Below are 20,000 nucleotides of genomic sequence, written 5' to 3' on the forward strand. Positions count from 1 at the left end.
GGCACCACATGGACAGGTGACCTGCTGAGGCATGTATACCCTGCAACCTGATGTAGACCCATCCACATATACGCACACTCTTACTTGGCAGCACTGGGACTAGACCCCTGCCTAGTTATGTAGTGATACTGAAGTGTCTGACTTACATTGCACACACCACACAGCGTTTAGGGTGAGGCGTGTCCCAGGTTACATGTTACATGTAGAACATCCCCAGACCTGTACAGTATGCTAATGGGGATATAATGCGTGTATATGGACAATACGTAGTGTGACATACCTTCATATACACATTAACAGACACATAACAGGCAAACATCAAAGACACAAGGGCCTATCACTGCTAACTAACTTGACCATGTGTCCAATGTATTACAGGTAGGCTGCACACAGTACATGCATAACTGTCCTGGATTGTGGTATCAGTTACCTGTATGGTTGATGGTGACAGTGGTAACCATAACATGGTACATGGGACATATTCCGGGTGTTGCTTGGTGTACTGACAGTGTACACAGCACCCACATCCCCCAGTGGATGTTGTACTCCCTGAAACCCATGATAACACTCTGCCATACCCGCCATCACACATTGGCCGTGACTGCGATACAATCCATAGTATACCCCAACAGTGGTACTACAGGGATATGCATTTAATGCACATGCCACATGCATAGCAGGGTGTTGCATTTTCATGCTGCACCTCTGGGCAGCAACAACACAATCTGTACTACTGTGTGGCAATGGGTATTGTAATAAGAGTATGTGGCCTCGGAATGCTGTACCCTACAGATATACGGACATGCAAAACTACACACACATGCCAGAACACAATGGGTATCCTATGCCTATCAACCCATTTGTACAACACTGTTGTGCTGGTACTGCAAGACTCATGTAGCCGGTATGGGGAGGAGCTTAACAGGGTACATGTAATGTCCCATACCATACAGCAGCAGCCACAACTAACTATGGCAATGGGTGTTCATTGGTTGTGAAGGCCCACATGGAATTCCCAAGTGCAGATGTGCTAACACACAGATACTGCTATACTCAGTCATGCACATGTACACATGTGTCAATACAGGGGTGCATAACTGCAGGTGGTCATAGCTGTGTACCTAGCTATTATACAAGGAGAGATGGGTTGTGTAGGGGTTGTGTGTACAGTGGTATCCTGCCACCTGCTAGGTGGCAGCAGGCAATCTATTGACAGACGCTACTGTGGTAACCCTCAGGGTGAGAATGACATGCATCAGCCAATCCTCCAGGTGCCTTCTGCACGTGGCCATTGAGGTGATCAAGTTGACATACATGCAACATGCATTACAACACATGGTTAGTGTCTGTGATGGAGACCTGTACCCAAGCATGTTCTGTAGACTGTGGTAGTGTAGTGGAGGTACCCATGGCATGTGGTGCATACAGAGTGACATCTCCTATATATGCCGGTTCTTAAACAGATGGGCCGATATGTCATTGTCAATCAAGCTTAGGTTGCCTGCACATATCCCAGCTGGATACCTGCCATCTGCACATCTGTACAGGGACTGACAGTCATCAGCTTGGCAAGTAGCTATGCAGTATGATGAGTGTGTTGACAGATAGACGTTTGACAACAATATGTATGCCATAACTACATGTCAGAGGCCCTCATTAATATGTGGTGTAGAGGCGGTAGTCTGCAGTTACATTCCACATGTCAGAGCATTACCCAGTAAGGGTTATATACTGTGACACATCTCACATACCAGGGATACAACAGGGAGGCCTCAGAGTCCAGCTATGCCTGCAAGTGTGCCTGTTGTCAGTACTGAATTTAGCACTCTGCTCTTGCCTGGGTTAGCACTGTCAACAGTAGTACTGCCATGATACACTACATGCCAGTGTGACAGCATGTACCCTGGTCTACTACCCCTGTATGTAACACATTCACATGGATAACAGTGCTGTACAGGCCTCATATATGTCTGTGTCCCACACATGACACTAACACCCCTTGCTACTGTGATGACAGCACATAGGCACATGTATTATACATGGCATTACATACACTTATTACAGATGTCATTACCCTGCTATGTTATCAGACTGGGTGGTTTGAACTGGTTACCAGGGCTAATATCAACATTGCTGCAATATAACAGCTGAGCTGATTTGTGCATTGGTAAGTGAAGCCTATACTGTGTAAGTGCCCATACGTTTACCCATAACTTAGCACCGCTTAGCTTCACACAAACCCACACAAACACACTTAAAGCTGCTCAAAACTGCCTTAACTACTCTGTATCTGACAGCCCTTGTTCTGCCCAGCAACAAAATAAACAGCCCTTGAACCCAGGACCCTGTACACTAAAGTCACAACACTTAACAACTATGCCACAACCACTGTAAAGACAGCTGTTGTTTTACCAATATAGCTGTCAATAAACATATTGAGTATTACTGTAGAATTGCCTTTACTTCCACAATTGTGTAGTACTTGTTATTAATATGACTGTTGCATCACATACGTTGTTTTATCATAATGTACACGTAGCAAATATATACAGTGAGATGCATCTGGGAGGTATACATAACCGTGAGGTTTACACATGGCAGGAATATGGATATATACATATAATAGGTAGATATATCTCTACATGTGCATACACATGTATACTTATAGGGTATATAGTACATCAATGAATGATTAAATGTTCGAATCTCTAAAGGTCGACCTTTAGAGATCAAACATTTAAATGTTTGAAGATGTAATAAAAACAGATTAAACAAAAAAAAGTAACAGAAAAGGTTTTAGCAGGGGGAAAGCCTCCCTGACCCTCCACATGGGGGGGCTGCACCCCCACACTCCCCGCTACTGAAATATACCAACTCCAAGATCACACATCAGTACACTACAGTGCAGAAATGTGAAATTTCCCCTTCCCTATACTGTAGCACGATCTTGGAGTTGGTATATTTAAGTAGGGGGGTGTGGGTGGTGCAAGGGGGGCTTGCCCCCCTGCTTATACCCTTTGTTTTTTGTTTTTATCTCTTCATTTTTTTTTTTAATTTTTGAACATTTAAATGTTCGATCTGTAAAGGTCGACCTTTACAAATTCGAAAATTTAATTGTTCGTTGATGTACTATAGACAGATGGGTATACATGTGTATGTACATGTAGACATATATCTAGCTATTATATGTATATATCCATATTCCAGTCATGTGTAAATCTCACGGTTGTAGATCTCTTCATATGTACACACACACACACACACACACACACACACACACACACACACACACACATACACACACACACACACATATATATATATATATATATATATATATATATATATATATATATATATATATATATATATATATATATATATATCTGTGTGTGTGTGTATTTATATATATATATATATATATATATATATATATATATATATGTAGCTATATATGTATGCACATCCTATGTGTACAATTATGCCTATTTATGTGGGCATATATGTAGATATCTATATATATGTGCACACATTTCTATTCTGATATACCTATTACTGTCAATATATATGTAGATATTCATACATATATGTGCATATGTATCTCTATCTGTGTATGTGTAGACATATATTGTTCTGGATATGTATATATCTGAGTGTTTATATATATATATATATATATATATATATATATATATATATATATATATATATATATATATATATATATATATATATATATATACATATACAAATCCATCTATGTATGTCGATATGTATATGTGTATATAGATATATGGATAATTATATATACATATATGTTCACCATATGTCCTGAACATGGAGTGGAGCCCTACCACAGCCCCAATAGTCCCAATCTCTTAGTGCAAGGGGATGCCAGGTATGTATTGCAGGTATATTTGTAGACTATTGCTGCTGTAATAGGGATTGTCTTCACAAACATGGTGTGTGTGGGAGGTCACATCTGCTTTTAACATGTGTGCCATTGGCTACTGACAGACATCCTAAGGACATCATAGTACAGTATCACTGCTAGCACAGTAAAGCTCCTGTGGACTACAGCAGAAATATGGCCAATATATGTGGACAGTCTGGTCAGTCCAAAGGTATACAAAGAACCCCTTAGTGCAAGACATGTGGACCAAGCCTGACAATGTGGATGTTAACAGCCATGTAGATGGGTATATCATGTAAATACTGGTATATATTTGCCCCCATAGGATATGCATTGATACACCATTGTCTGTCCTGACACATAATAATTGATGGTGCAGAGGTAACATGGCCACATACCGCCCATTAGTTAGTGACATACATCTGTACAGATCCCACTTTCTTGACTGTTATGGTTGCCCAGCAGCAGGACATCTGGCAAGTATCTGGACATGACATCTCACTGGGTAAGTACAATAAGCTGATAGGCATGTAAGAAATCATTGTGCTGGATACAGGCAGACTACCTCAACACTGGTCTACATTTTCTTATAGGGGACTACACATGTACCTGCACAGATAGCAGGCTCTACATGCATGTCACAGCACAGACTAACAGACACCTGTGTGAAAGTGCATAACCACAACCAATGTGAACACAGCCACAGCCACATATGGTAAGCTAGCGGAATATTACAGTATATAGACTATCTGATCAACACCATCCTCATATCTGCACTCACACACCAACCTTACATATACTGGGCTGCTACAAAGTGTTGTCTGATGCCTGTCTGTTGTATGAGACATGCGTGTGCTTGGCCCTACAAACATGTAAGCTGATAGGGTAACATACAGTGGAGCAGCATGTAACATTAGAGAGAACAGGACCAAGAACAATTACATCTATCACAGTCTGTACACAGGCCAAGGTACATATTCACAATACACACACTATTGACAATCACCATAAGTACACAGCCCTCAGTACTGTACACAGAACCATAGAATGCCCAGGTTATGTCCTCAAATATAACCCCTACTATACATAACATGTGTAGCAGTCTGATATCTCACTGGCTTGTTATCAGATATGATGTCAATAAATATGGTGTGCAGAACATATGTACCTCTTACTGCATGACATATGTACAAAGGTTGACATTGTTGCGGCTGGAGGCACAAATACAGGCCAATATTGACGTGTTGCTGTGATAACGTCATACACTTACTGTTGTAACAGGATTTATTGCAACATATGTCTTATGAAGGATATGAAGTCAGTAACTCTCACGGCTGCCACCATCTGCTGACTGCACTCCTCACACTACCTTCTGCAGTTCACAGATAGGTGCTCTGCGGGTAACACAAGAAACACAAGGCACCATACACTGCCCAGTCTGCAGATGAGCCTACAGATGGGGATTCCTCATAAACATAGCACTTAGCACTAACATGACAGGTATTAAAACATGTAGGACAGCCATATCCACACACACCCTGTTAAACCATTACTCCAAATGCAGTATAGCAGCACTTACAGTCTGTAGTCAAGTCGGGCATATCCCCCTCCTGTGTGCTGGCCTGTTTCCACAGTATATGTTGTTAGAGGTAAATCCCCAATCCATCTGTGATGCTGTTTGCCAAACAACAGATCTAGTTCCTGCTCATAGTGAATGAAAAGGCACAACACTAACATGATGTTTCAAGATATTGGAGTGTGTTTCCATGCAATTGGCTATGGGAATGTTACCACAGCTGTTCCACATGCAATCTGCTAGAGGAGGGCTGCAATTCATGCCGGGGCCATCAGCTGATCATGAGCATCACTTACAATACACATGCTGCTGCCTAAGCAAAGCAGGTGTAGGTCTCCACATCCACTAGAGAGGGAGTGAGAGAGGCAGACAGATGCAAAGATAAGTCAGGGAGGGGTGGGAGAGTAAAACTTAAGCATGTTTGTGTCATACACCTACCAGTATAGGGTATAAAACCCCTGACTGAGTGTGTATTGCTATCACATGTCTATGCAGTTATTGGATGTGCCACAGAGGTTACATGCTGCAGAGCCCTCCAAATATATATGTGATGATGAGTGACATCTGCAACAGTGATATGGTAGCTATACAGTAGGTGTAGTACACGTGCCTGTCCACATGAACAGGTGTCAGTGTAAACACAGCTACACTCTCACAGGGACCCACACACATTGACACACCTGGCAAGGTTAGGAATACAACTCATCACTAGTTAGATTGCCACAACACAGTACTGTGCAGGTTTCACATGCACCACAGGGGCTATACAGAGGTTATAAACAAGCATGCTTCAGTATACCAATGGGGGTTGTAGTGAGTGTGAATGTGGTCATAGGCATCATACACCACACACACAGACACAGGGTGCCAGTACTGACATGCATGGGTGCATTAGTTTATAAGTGTGTAGTGGTTGACTGTGCCAGACAGCTATACAAGGCTAGGTGATGGGTATACATTGGCATCAGGCCACATGACAATGGTCTGCAGTGTGGCTCAGGGGTGTAATGTCTGGATTTGCCCACACAGGTGGGTATTGTATTAAAACTCCAGTCACATGGGTCACTATTACTGTGCATTGCTTGCCATGTATGTATTCCTTAGTCCATGACAAGGATGGTGTCTGGGATGTGCCCATGTCCCACATGCATGTACAGTGACATGTGGAACTGTACCTGGGGTGTCTGGCCCTTGTTGTGTACACATATTGTTATCATCAAATGTGCCAGGCCTGGCCTCATGTGGCGGGAACTGTTACTGGACAGCAGGTTGACCCTGAACCTACATTGATAGCATGATTAGGCATTCCCTGGTGTCAGTGGCATCTGTCCATACAGGGCATGTGTTTCAGGCATGGTATGTCCTTTGTGGGTCAAATTTGATGGCACCACAGGTGTTGCAGGTGTCCAGTAAGGAACATTGGGAAGGTGGAATGTCTGCATGTACATACCTATTGAACTGATGGAGAGGATGGCATGCCCTCTGTAGCCCACTGCAGTCACACCATGGTTACTATCAGTGGGTAATATGCAGGATACTACCAACATAGCGGTTGTTGCCTAGGCAAGTGTGTGTGTGTGTGTGTGTGTGTGTGTGTGTGTGTGTGTGTGTGTGTGTGTGTGTGTGTGTGTGTGTGTGTGTGTGTGTGTCTGTGTGTATGAGACATGGGTTGGGAGTATTCTCTGGGTAATACAAGGGTTGGTAACTTTGTTTGGCTGACCCTGATGTCACATATAGGAGTATGGATTTTCACCCCAGCCTCTCGGCTATTTCACATCTTTTATTCCTGTACGGTGGACATTGTGACATATACTTGGGCCACCATATAAGAAATTTGCAAAACCCACTTTACAATGAGTCCAGTTGTTACACACTAACCTCCACACAGGATACAAATGACAAACACACACACACACACACACACACACACACACACACACCCTGCCATGTCTGGGATTATAGCTCCTGCTTAACTAGTTTATTACACTACAGCACTACACAGCTATAGGATGTGCCACAGAGATTACTGGAATACTCTTTTCCCAAAGGTGTATTTCACACTGAATGACATCAGCAGGATTGCCAAAGGAGGGAATTTGAGTTGTAGCGAGTGTGACTAGCCTAAAAAGCATTCCTCCCAACACAGACATAGAAAACACACAAACATCCACCCCTGCTATGTGTGGGAATAGAACCCCTACCAGAGATCTATATCACACTGCAACATTACGCTGTTATAGGATGCGCCACGGGGATTACTAGAGTATTTCTTCTCCAAAGGTGTATTTCACAGTGAATGACATCAGCAGGATTACCAAAGTAGGGCATTTGAATTGTAATGAGTGTGACTAGCCTAAAAAGCATTGCTTCTTACACAGACATAGAAACACACACACAAACATCCACACCTGTCATGTGTGGGAATAGAACCCCTCCCAGAGTTCTATACCATACTACAGCATTCTATTGTTACAGGACACACCACAGGGATTACTGGAGTACTCTTCCCCAAAGGTGTATTTCAGAGAGAATGACATCAGCAGGCTTGCCAAAGTAGGACATTTGATTTGTAGTGAGCGTGAGTAGCCTAAAAAGCATTTCTCTCTACACAGACAGAGACACACACAGTTGCCATGTCTGGGATTAGAACTCCTACCTAACTAGCTTATAACACTATAACAGTACGCAGTTACAGGATGCACCACAGAGATTACTGGGCTACACCTTTCCAAAAGTTGTATTTCACAGTGAATGACATCAGTAGCCTTGCCAAAGTAGGGCATTTGAATTGTAGTGAGTGTGACTAGCCTAAAAAGCATTGCTCTCTACACATGCACACAGTTGCCATGTCTGGGATTAGAACTCCTACCTAACTAGTTTATCACATTACAACAGTACACCGTTATGGGACACACCATGAAGATTACTGGGCTAAAGCTTTCCAAAAGATGTATTTCACAGTGAATTACATCAACAGCCTTGCCAAAGTATGGCATTGAATTGTAGTGAGTATAACTAGCCTAAAAAGCATTGCTCTCTACACAGACAGAAATACACACACACACAGTTGCTGTGTCTGGGATTAGAACTCCTACCTAACTAGTTTATCACATTACAGCAGTACACAGTTATGGGAGACACCATGGAGATTACTGGGCTAAAGCTTTCCAAAAGGTGTATTTCACTGTGAATGACATCAACAGCCTTGCCAAAGTATGGCATTGTATTGTAGTGAGTATGACTAGCCTAAAAAGCATTGCTCTCTACACAGACAGAAATACACACACACACACACACACACACACACACACACACACACACACACACACACGCACACACACACATACACACACACACACACACACACAGTAGCCATGTCTGGGATTTGAACTCCTACCTAACTAGTTTATCACACTACAGCAGTACGCAGTTATAGGACGCGCCACAAAGATTATTGGGCTAAAGCTTTCCAAAAGGTGTATTTCACAGTGAGTGACATCAGCAGCCTTGCCAAGGTAGGGCATTTGAATTGTAATGAGAATGACTAGCCTAAAAAGCATTGCTTTCTACACAGACAGACATACACACACACACACACACACACACACACACACACACACACACACACACACACACACACACACACACAGTTGCCATGTCTGAGATTAGAACTCCTACCTAACTAGTTTATCACACTTCAGCAGTACATAGTTATAGGATGCACCACAGAGGTCATCAGGCTGCAGATTTCCCAAAGCTGTATTTCAAGTAGGGCTATGGGGAGGGTAGCGTGTGTGCATGGACCATAACCCATTCATCTAGAGGTTGACACACCAAATACGGGCATACACAGGGTTATATTCCACAGGTACGTGTATACAGCTGCTAGATGACTACTTCTTTGTATAGTAAAGAACAAAAAATAAAGGACTCCTCCACTGAAAGCCCCAGGATTAAATGATGTCCCTTTAAAGCCAGCTCTAGCAAAAAAGGAGGGTAAAGTATTGATTTTCATTGGTTGTGTTGTACTATATTAGATACTATGTTTTTATTAGTGTTTTAGCATCTGATGAAGGGATTTACTCAAAAGCAGTTATGATACTGCTTTTATTGTTTTAATAAAGTGAAGTTTCTTCATATACAGTGTGGTAGTACTTGCCTTACTTTTGGACTTACTTCCTTGTACAGTCATGCTGCACAGCTAGCACTTGCACCACATAGTCTGTAATGCTGACAGATACCGGTGGCTAATGTCTACAGTGAGTGACATTTACACCTCATGTGGTTGTAGCCATTTGGCTGTGTGCTGGGTGGGACAGGCCTCATAATGGATGGCTCCTTGTCACAGTCATTCTTTTCCAGACATCTATGTACATCTACTTTTGGCTTATTATACTTGGTTGTCTTTGGATATATGTCTGTATTCCTATCCACTGTGTGTGTAGAGCATGACTGGTGCATACTGAGGAGTGTCTGCACTAACACCTGCAACTTCCAGATATGTATGGTCCACTGTTGTTTGCAGACACGGGCTTCATTTCTTTGTGTGTGAGCATGCCCAGTATAACCTTTCAGTATGTGTTGTCTTACATTGCCTTCATTTCTCTAAGTGTGTGAGTATGCCCAGTATGCCCTTCTGTATTGAATGTGTGGATTGATTCCAGGTAATTTGTACTCCAGTGCAGACCTTTGTGTTGTACACCTATAGGTAGCAAACTGTTTCTGCAGGGTGTCCGTTGATCATTTGACAATATGGGGACAAAGTGTTCAGGGGATAGTGTGTACTGTAGGTGATTGTGTCTGTGCTGCTTCAGCTACATGGTACTGCTGTTAGCAGAGATATTCAGACATGTATACTGTTATACACTGTATGTTTTCTGTCCTCATGTACTGTCAGGTGGACATTCCTGCTCACAGTAATTTTTGGGGGGCAAGGGTGACTGCAACTGTGTGTGGTATTGTGGGCAGATGCCTACATATTCATGGTAAGTTATGCCATTCTGGAGGGGGAGCTACAGACACTTGCTGCTGGGTCTGTGTATCCGGTTCAGCATCTTGGTACAGTGCTAGCAGAGGATCCCATACTTGTACATCCATCGACATGACAGTATGGCCTTATATTGCTGTGGTAATATCTCACAGCTGTACAGATTCACACAGGTTACCCAGAGGCAGGGGCCATGAGTCAGGACATTACCCCTATTGTGGTGTACAGGCAGGTATGTAGCCACCCATTTATGTGTTTGCAGCCAGGGATAGCGTGTGCACACAGCTTTGTGTCAGACCTTGCACATTCTATGCTGCCCATGCTCCCACCCCCACTGTTATTCTATCCTTTTCCATACATTATGCATACATTCTCTATTTTCCCTAAGATTATCACCCCATCACAGCTGTGTGTTGGTCCACAGTTCATGCAGTTGGACATGATGGACATGTTACTGTGGTTTATCCACATGGTCTTGCATATGGCTTATGTGGAATGTGTTATGTTGTTATTTGGGTGTCCATGACATAGCGTGCATTGGCAGTACATGTGAGACACCAGCCCTTGACAGAGGCCTGTGGGCCATTAGATGTTGATGTGGGCCAGATGTGGCAGCTGTTGCATTCTGTCAGTCCTACAGTGTCAGACCACCATACAGTATATTCCCCTGGGGTGACAGGGTAGATGTGCTAGGTGTATATGCCAATACCCTCTATCAGTCTTGATCAGGTGGTGTGGATGCTGGCAGGGTGCTACCTACAGCTAGCAATACACCTGCATGGGACACCTGCACTGCCTGCTGCACTGTTTTGCTACTGCCATATACAGGCGTGGTCATACTGTACCCATTCCCCACAGCAGGGATACGACCAGTGAGGTACCTGTGGGTGGTGTTTGCGTGAGCTGGGTGCATATGTGCTATGGACACTACTTGCATCTGACATACAGATATGCATTGGACATTCCAGTTATGCTGGCATGTGCAGATACATCAACTGTTTCCCAATACATCAGTCCTACCTCCTATGTGATCTGCAAGTGTTCAGGCAGACAACACTGGTATCCCCTACTAATGGACCAGATAATGTGATGCATACCTGTATGTACAATTCCAAGGGTGTCTCCATTTCACAGTGACACAATATATACTGTATGTCTGGGGTACTTTCTCCTGTGTACTGCTTGTATATGTAGCCCAACAGCCATGCCATGTCAGTCTTTCAGATGGTGAAACATATTACCACCATACATTTACAATGGCTTACTGCTAGCATATGTTATACTGGTGGGTATTGTCTTTGTCACTGCAGTTGTGAGGACTTGTCCCTGTCATCATCAGTAGTGGGCAATGGCCACCAGGTCTTACTTCAGCATGCATACATACTGACCACTCTCACACTATATGAAACACACATACCTAACACACACATACCTGCATATTGTGCAGATGCTACAACCTATCCTGCTACCTTGACCACATATGTGCATCTGTGCTCCACTGGTTTTATACCTGCACATACATGTTACTACATATCTACATAAGGTTGTGGGGGAAACACCTGTTACAACATGTGTACATTGGATTGGGGGCACACCAGACCATTACTGCATTTCTAAATAGGTTTGGGAGGGCACACCTGACTGTTACTGCATTTCTAAGTAGGGTTGGGAGAGGGGGCACAGCTGTCTGCTTCTATATTTCTACACAGTGGTTGGGAGGGGGCACACCTGACTGTTACTACATTTCTACGCTGGATTGGTGGAAGGGGCACACCTGACTGTTTCTACATGTCTACATAGGATTGTGGAGGGCCACACCTGACTGTTTCTACATTTCTAGACAGGATTGGGGGGCACACCTAACTATTTCTACATTTCTTCACAGGATTGGGGGGCACACCTGACTGTTTCTACATTTCTACACAGGATTGGGGGGCACACCTGACTGTTTCTACATTTCTACACAGGATGGGGGGGCACACCTGACTGTTACTATATTTCTACACAGGATTGGTGGGGCACACCTGACTGTTTCTACATTTCTACATAGGATGGGGGGGTACATCTGACACTTGTACACATTTGCTATGACTGTACTGGTATGTCAGGTACTCCATTTCATTTTGAATTCTAACCTATCATGCTGACTAGAGGTATATCAGTGTACTACAGGTCTTAGCTTTAATTTACCTACATATTAGTTTCTGATTTCCTACCCTTCAGAACTAACATTCCACTGCCTGACCTGCTGCAGTTTGGCTGTGTAGGCCTGGGGGGGAGGTTACCCATAGGCATAATTCAGAGACCATAGCACAACCTTTGTTTGTGTTTGTCTACACCTGTCCTGCTGGCTGAGACTGTTGCTGGGTATGTGAACCTCCCTGACTGGCATGTGTGAGTCATATGGACACACATGTGGCCCAGTACATTTCCTGCAGTGGATTTTGTCACCTGAGTCCCTTGCATGCTCACATTCATACTATACATTGAGGTAAAAACACATTTCACTCCATTCGGCAATTGGTAGGTTGAGTGACTTACCTTGTGGGTGTCCCAGTATTGAGGGTGGTGCTACAGGGCTGCCTATGTTGGATGCATATAGTACACTCCCTACACATGGCTGAGGACAGGTAGTGTCATGTTTGGCATCCCTTTTACTTTATGTGCGAGGCAGAGAGTGTGTCAGTGTATGTGCTATGTGTTGCCTCTTTGCCAAGGCCAGGGCATACTGGGCATGCCTACTTCTGCCTACTAGGGCCAGTTCAGGTTGTTCCTCCTCTGAGTCACTCTGTGCTTGTGCAGGCCTTAGCAATGGTGGGGGGCTGTGTGGCCCTGCCCTGTGCTGTTCCTGCTGCAGCTTTCTCTAGGATCATATTGTGTAGCATGGCACATATGATGACAATTTGGGTACATGTAGCTGGTGAGTACTGCAAGGCTCCAACGGATGTATCCAGGCACTGGAACCATAACTTGAACATCCCAAACACACACTCTGTTATAATTCTGGTCTGTGCGTGTGCCTCTTTATGGAGTTCTTGTTTGGGTGTGTGTGCATTTCTGATGGGTGTTATCAGCCACGGCTCCAGTGCATAACCAGCATCCCCTACTAGGTGACCGTAAGGGATGTCCCCACTGGCAAATCTCTGGTACAGCTGTGTCAGATGCCAGATGTGGGAATTGTGATAGCTACCAGAGCAGCCAGCACACACATTCATTATTATTTCCTGGGCATCACACACAACCTGGCAGTTGAAGGAGGGGAAGCCCTTGTGGTTGATGTAGACCCTACCACACTCACTGGGTGGTGCTTTGATGCGTATGTGTGTTCAGTCTATAGCACCCACTACCTCAGGGTATTCTGCTATTTGATGGAACAGTTGCATATTGCTGGCCAATGCCTCATAGGTGTTGGGGAAATATACGTGCTTACCAACATGTGCTGACATGGCATCCAGGAACTGGTGGAATACCCTGGATGCTGATGCCTGTGAGATCCCCATTGTATCCACAGTTGGCCTTTGGAAGGTACCTGTAGCTAGTATTCCTAGTCCTGCACATACCTTGGTATCCACTCGGATGGGTCCCCCTCTGTTAGTTCTGTGTGTCAAGTATGGCCAGCACAGCTCAATAGTTTGCTGTATGAGGTCCCTGTCCACCCTATAGTGCTCCACTATCTCCAACTCATGTAGCCACTGGTAGGTTACCCTGGGTCTGTACACTCTTCTCCATCTCCTCACTGTGGGTTGGTAGACAGCATTCACATCCTCAACACCCTCAGCCTCTTCCACATGTTGTTGTATGATAGCTATTGCAGCCCCTATCATTTTGTTGTTTTGTTTGTTAAAGCTTCCCCGCTTGTATACACCGGTGGTGTAGAGTATGGGAAAAAACAGAGGGAAAGGTGTTTGCATAGTTTATAGTAGTGTTCTGGGCTGGGCTGGTCTGCTGCCTGTGTAATTGGCTGATTCTGATACATATCACCTGCCAGCTATGCTAGTTCTCCTAGATTACCTTCCTACTGCTGTTTTCCCTTCCCATTGCCTTCCTGTTTAAGCTCAGGGGCGCACCATGCAAACACAGTGCTCAAATGTGTACAGATCTTCTATTTCCTAGTTTACTTTTTTTTTCTTTTAAAATCTGGTGCACAGTACGCACACCCACGTAGGCAATGTAAAGAGTGCTAGGCAGTCTCAGACACACACCCTTGCTTAGCTGTGCTAAGCTAGGAGCAAACCTGAGCCACAGGGCTCCAATCCACTTGCAGTATGCCTGACACACACCCCTATGATGTCAGCTAACTCCTAGGCTTGCACCAAGCTATTTCTGCTTTTACACTGTTGGGAGCTGACTAGCATGCAGGGGAAATGTGGGATTCAGTATCATTCCCCTCATTTGCACAGGATTGCCTGCTAATGCATAGTTACATGTCCCACACTGAGCCACCCCCCATAGCAACCACTATTCACTGGCCATGCTGTCTTCTGCCTGCCATTGAGTATAATGGCTGAATAGTGATTTTGGTTAGAATGCTTATTTTAGTTTTTTTTTTTCTTATTTTATCCCCGATCCGATTTGCGTGCCACTGCCCTATGTTTAAACAGCTGAGATCGGCTAAAAAATAAAAGTTGATTTTTTCTTTTTTCAAGTGTTTTCCATGCCAATGGCCTTATAGTTGCTTTACACATGATACCTACCCTTTATTTGGAGTTGTCATGGCTCCATTTTGTAATTTGCAGAAATGTACCACGTTACTGGCGGTACATTTCTACAGATTACACTAGTCCTGCACTGCTGGTTTCCAGCTTCCTGGATTGCAAATTCACCTCATTTGCATGGATTTCTCCTGGAAATTGAGTAATTTGCATGCAGGGGCTGAATCCATGCAGGACTAATGCAGGAGTGCTCGTGCACGCACCTACAGGTTATTTCTGGATCCCACGGCAGACATATTGCCTAATGGAGCTCCTGCACTTATCCTGCATTCCGCAAAGAGCTTGCAGAATCCAAGGGGGTGTCATTGTACTTTTATTCCTAGTTTTATTCTCTGAGATGTTAGCCTGTTGACGTTTTTATTGTGGCCCACCTCAGTCTAATAATTCATGTTACTGCGCTTCTGACCACTTTTATTAGATAGTGGAATAGGTAGTATATTTTATTAAGTGTTTTTATAAGTAATATTATTGTTAGCAAATGTTGTATTTTTTCTGTTAGTAGCTTTTATATATTATATATATATATATATATATATATATATATATATATATATATATATATATATATATATATATATATGTCTACTTTCTTTGATTGAAATACCATTATTTCGAACAAAGAAAGTACGACCTTACTTCCTTACTTTCACGAAAGTGCACTTCAACTTCAATAAAAGTGCACTTTTACGAATTCTGGTTCAGCGGACCAGCTATTAAAATAAAAAATAATTTAAACTCCATTTTGCAGGGGGGCTACACCCCCCCACACCCCTGCTGCATTAAATATACTAACTCCGAGATCGCACTACAGTGGCGAAACAGATATGTTCCCTTCTCTTCACTGTAATGCTCTGTTTTATTTAGATTGCCAGTTCGCTGAACTGGAATTCACGAAAGTGCACTTTTATTGAAATGCACTTTCACAATAGTAAGGACCTACATTCTTTGATCGAAATAATGGTATTTCGATCAAAGAAAGTAGACCCATATATATATATATATATATATATATATATATATATATATATATATATATATTATATATACATATGTGTGTGTGTGTGTGTATAGCTGAAGATTAAATGAAAGTTGTCAGCATCTGTTTTTAAATAAGTGGATAGTTGGTATATTCAAGTATACAACAAGTTTATAAGATTATACACACATACATATTTTTTGTTTGGATTTTCATATAGTTAGTGTTTTTTAATTATATATTATTTTGAATGTCCATGACCAAGTCGAATTATTCAGAGTATGAGTGTCATTATATTTGAATTGTAGAGAATGCTGTGATATATTTCAGCTTACGTGCTTCATAGTATTTAAAGGAACATGCACCTTTAAGATCTGCTATAACTGGTAACAATGTAACCTTGGTGTAATTGTTTGATCATGATATATATTGTTTTATTGGTTCACGGAACTTGGAAAGTTATAAAACTCATTGATGTAGTGTTCTTGTTTTGTCTGAAGAAGCAAGTAGCATACTTGTGAAAGCACTTACCTGTTACTAAAGAGTTTACCCTGACCATGTATCAGTCCATGTGTTTTTATTTTTATATAGGTTATTGTCTTGAGCTACACTAATGAGCTGTTAATCCTAGTTGCTGGTGTTTACTTTTTTGTGGATATGTAAATGTACCATGTTGGAGCCTGGGTCACTTCTGGGAAAAAGTAGACCATGACAACTGCATAATAGATTCATTGGCACATGGGTACTTACTAAGTAAGTCTTACATTCCCATAGTCATATTTTAGCCCATTTTCTGTGTTTGAATAACCCAGGGGAGAGGAGAACAAAGAATGGTGGGGCACTTGCTTATTGCACCTATCCATGAGAGACACAGGTGCTAAACCTGGGGTGACATTGCCGTTTCCTAGCCATTTGACCAAATTACATTTGAATAGACTAAAAGAAGTGATTTGCTTTATGTGCAGTGGAAGATAGTTACACAGAAGCTGTAACCTCTATGATACATTCCTATTCCATTTCTCCAGGATGCCCTATTTATGTTGCAAAATAGAATGTGATCTATTTTGATGCTACCATTGGACTTGTGAATGTGCAACAGCTCTCAAAGGATAGGGTCTGTTAAGGCTGTATACATGAAACACAGGTTGTCTCTTAGATGCCAGTAGGAAACCAAGACAAGGGACAAGGCATTAAAATGGTCTGCATAGTTTTTATGGCTTAAGCCTTTGATTTTTTTTAGTGAGATAGTGCTGTGGTCATTCCAGCTGTGACAAGTGTTTGGATAGTTATATACTAGAAAGAAACATTATACTCAATAACAGACCAGATAGAAGCTAAGTAAAGTGCAATGATTACATTCCTGGACCTGGATGACCTCACCTTTATACATAGCACAAGCAATGAAAAAGGACTACCTTACAGCTGTGGATACATGGTGGTCAAATAACAGTTCATTATCAACATTAGTTCTCAGGTCCTTGATTATGGTGTCAGCATTTAGGGATGAATTGTTAATGTGATAGTAACAAGGAAAGTCATGCTTGTCAAAGGATAATATAATACATTTCTTGACATTTAGTTTTAGTTCATGGTTTTGAAACCAGCTATTTGCTTGGGAAAATCCATCTTGGAGGATCTTGGTGTCCTCCAGTTTGCACACATCTGCAGTCTTGGTCAGCCACAAACACTTGGCATTTGCTTTGACCTCAGGGAAGTAAATGCCAAAAAGGAGTGGCCAAAAGACTGAACTCTGTGATATACAGACAGTGACAGATCTCTTGAAAAAGGTCTAGCTGCCCACCCTGGTCTGCTGCAATCTATTTCTGAGACAGTTTTTTATCCAATGAGTTACATGGAAATTTACATTTAGCTAGGATTGTTTATCTATGATATGTGGGTTTGGGATAGTGTCAAATGCCCTTGTGAATTTTAAGTATGCAGTGTGTATTGATTTGCCCTAGTTCATACTTCAGTAACCTTCTTGAGGAAATTGACCAGACTGAGTAGGCAGGATCTGCCCTTGATGCATCCAAACTGGCTTGGGTTGAGGGTTTGTAGGATACCTGTTATTAATTCCATAGTAGTCCTTTCCTTGGCCATGCAGATGAGGCTGGTCAGGCTTATGAATTTATAATTTCTTAGGACTCATGATGACCTTCCATAGTGCAAGGGGATGACTATTGCTTTTTTTCCATTCACCTATTATAAAGCCTGTTTAGAGCTTGATATTGAAGAGCTTCTATAGAAGGTTTAAAAAGTCCCGTTTCAGGATGGCCAGTAGGCAGGCTGATATGTTATCTGGCCCCATAGAAGTAGTGTCCTTGACCTTGGATAGTGCCTTCTAGACTTCTGTTTTATGAGATTTGTGAGATTTGAGGCAGTGCAGATGTGGGTATGTGATCTAGAAATATAGGAGGGAAGAATGTGGAGAAATTTACCTTCTCATAGATTGGCTATGTCCTCTGGGTCTGTGTCTGTGATATTGTTTATTATTAATCTTGTGAAGTACTAGGCATTATCTTTGAGGTTTCTAATATACTTAAGCAGGCTTTGTGGTTTTCTTTTTACCTGGGTGGCTTTGTGGTTTTCTTTTACCTGGGTGGCTATTCCTACCTCATATACCACCCTACACCTCTCTCCCACCACCATCGCCTGGTTTTCCAGCTACTTGTCCAGCCACCAACAAGCTGTCCAATGGAAAACCTCAACCTCGCCCTTCCTTCCCACACCCACAGATCTCCCACAAGGTTCTGTTCTTGGCCCTCTTCTCTTCATCCTATTCATTAACAGCTTTCACCAATCCATCCCAGACTCATCTGTCATCCAATATGCAGATGACTCAACAATCATCTGCTCAGCCTTCTCCTCCTCCGATCTCCTAGCAAAAACCCAATTAGCCTTCTTCAAAAGAGAAACCTGGATGCAGTCTCACCATCTGTCACTAAATGCAAACAAAACCAAGCTAATGTTTTTTTTTCCCTACCAAAAACTCCATTGACAAATCCATATTCACCATACAGAGCCAAAACAACACCCTCCTTGAAATCGTTCCCAGCACCAAGCTTCTTGGCATAATTATTGACGAAGAACTAAAATCTGACACCCACATCTGCTCTGCAATCAAGAAAACCCACCAAACGTTAGGTCTCCTCTATAGGCACAATCGCTTCCTAAGCCCCTCTACCCATCAAACTCTTGCATCCACCTTCCTACTTCCCTCCCTTATGTATGGTGCCCCTCTTTTCACCAATTTCCATCTTGGTCTTCAGTCCAAACTTGAATCCTGCTACCAAAAGATCTCCAAATTTGCAACCAATTCAAAAAACTCATCCCACCACTGCAACTCCCTCCTCACCCTCAGCTGGCTTGAACTGCCCAACTACCTCAGTTACTTACAACTCACCATTGCCCAAAAGCTCATCTTTAAACCTGCCAACTGCCCAGCTCTTGTTACTTCCTTAAAACCTTACATTCCCAACCACTCACTCAGATCCAAAAAACAAAATCTCCTTCATGTCCACAAACTTGCACGACCTCCTGGTCATCTACTGTTGTCCCACTACTTAGCTAAACAGTGGAACTCTCTCCCCACACATCTACACAACCTACCTAACCATACAAATTTAAAATCTCAGCTACTCTCTCATCTTTCTTCCAAATGGGAATGCCCTTGCCACACTCCAACTTAACCCCCCCTTATTCCACCTTGCACTGACTCATCCAACTACCTCTACTATTACCTCATCCCACCCAATACAACCCCTCTCCTACCAAAAACTAATTTTCTCTCTAATATCTATTGCATTATACTCTCCAGTCTCAAATATACTATTACC

This window comes from Protopterus annectens, chromosome 1.part0 (genome assembly GCF_019279795.1).
Source record: "Protopterus annectens isolate FY-2018-M chromosome 1.part0, PAN1.0, whole genome shotgun sequence".
NCBI classification, from domain to species: Eukaryota; Metazoa; Chordata; order Ceratodontiformes; family Protopteridae; genus Protopterus; species Protopterus annectens.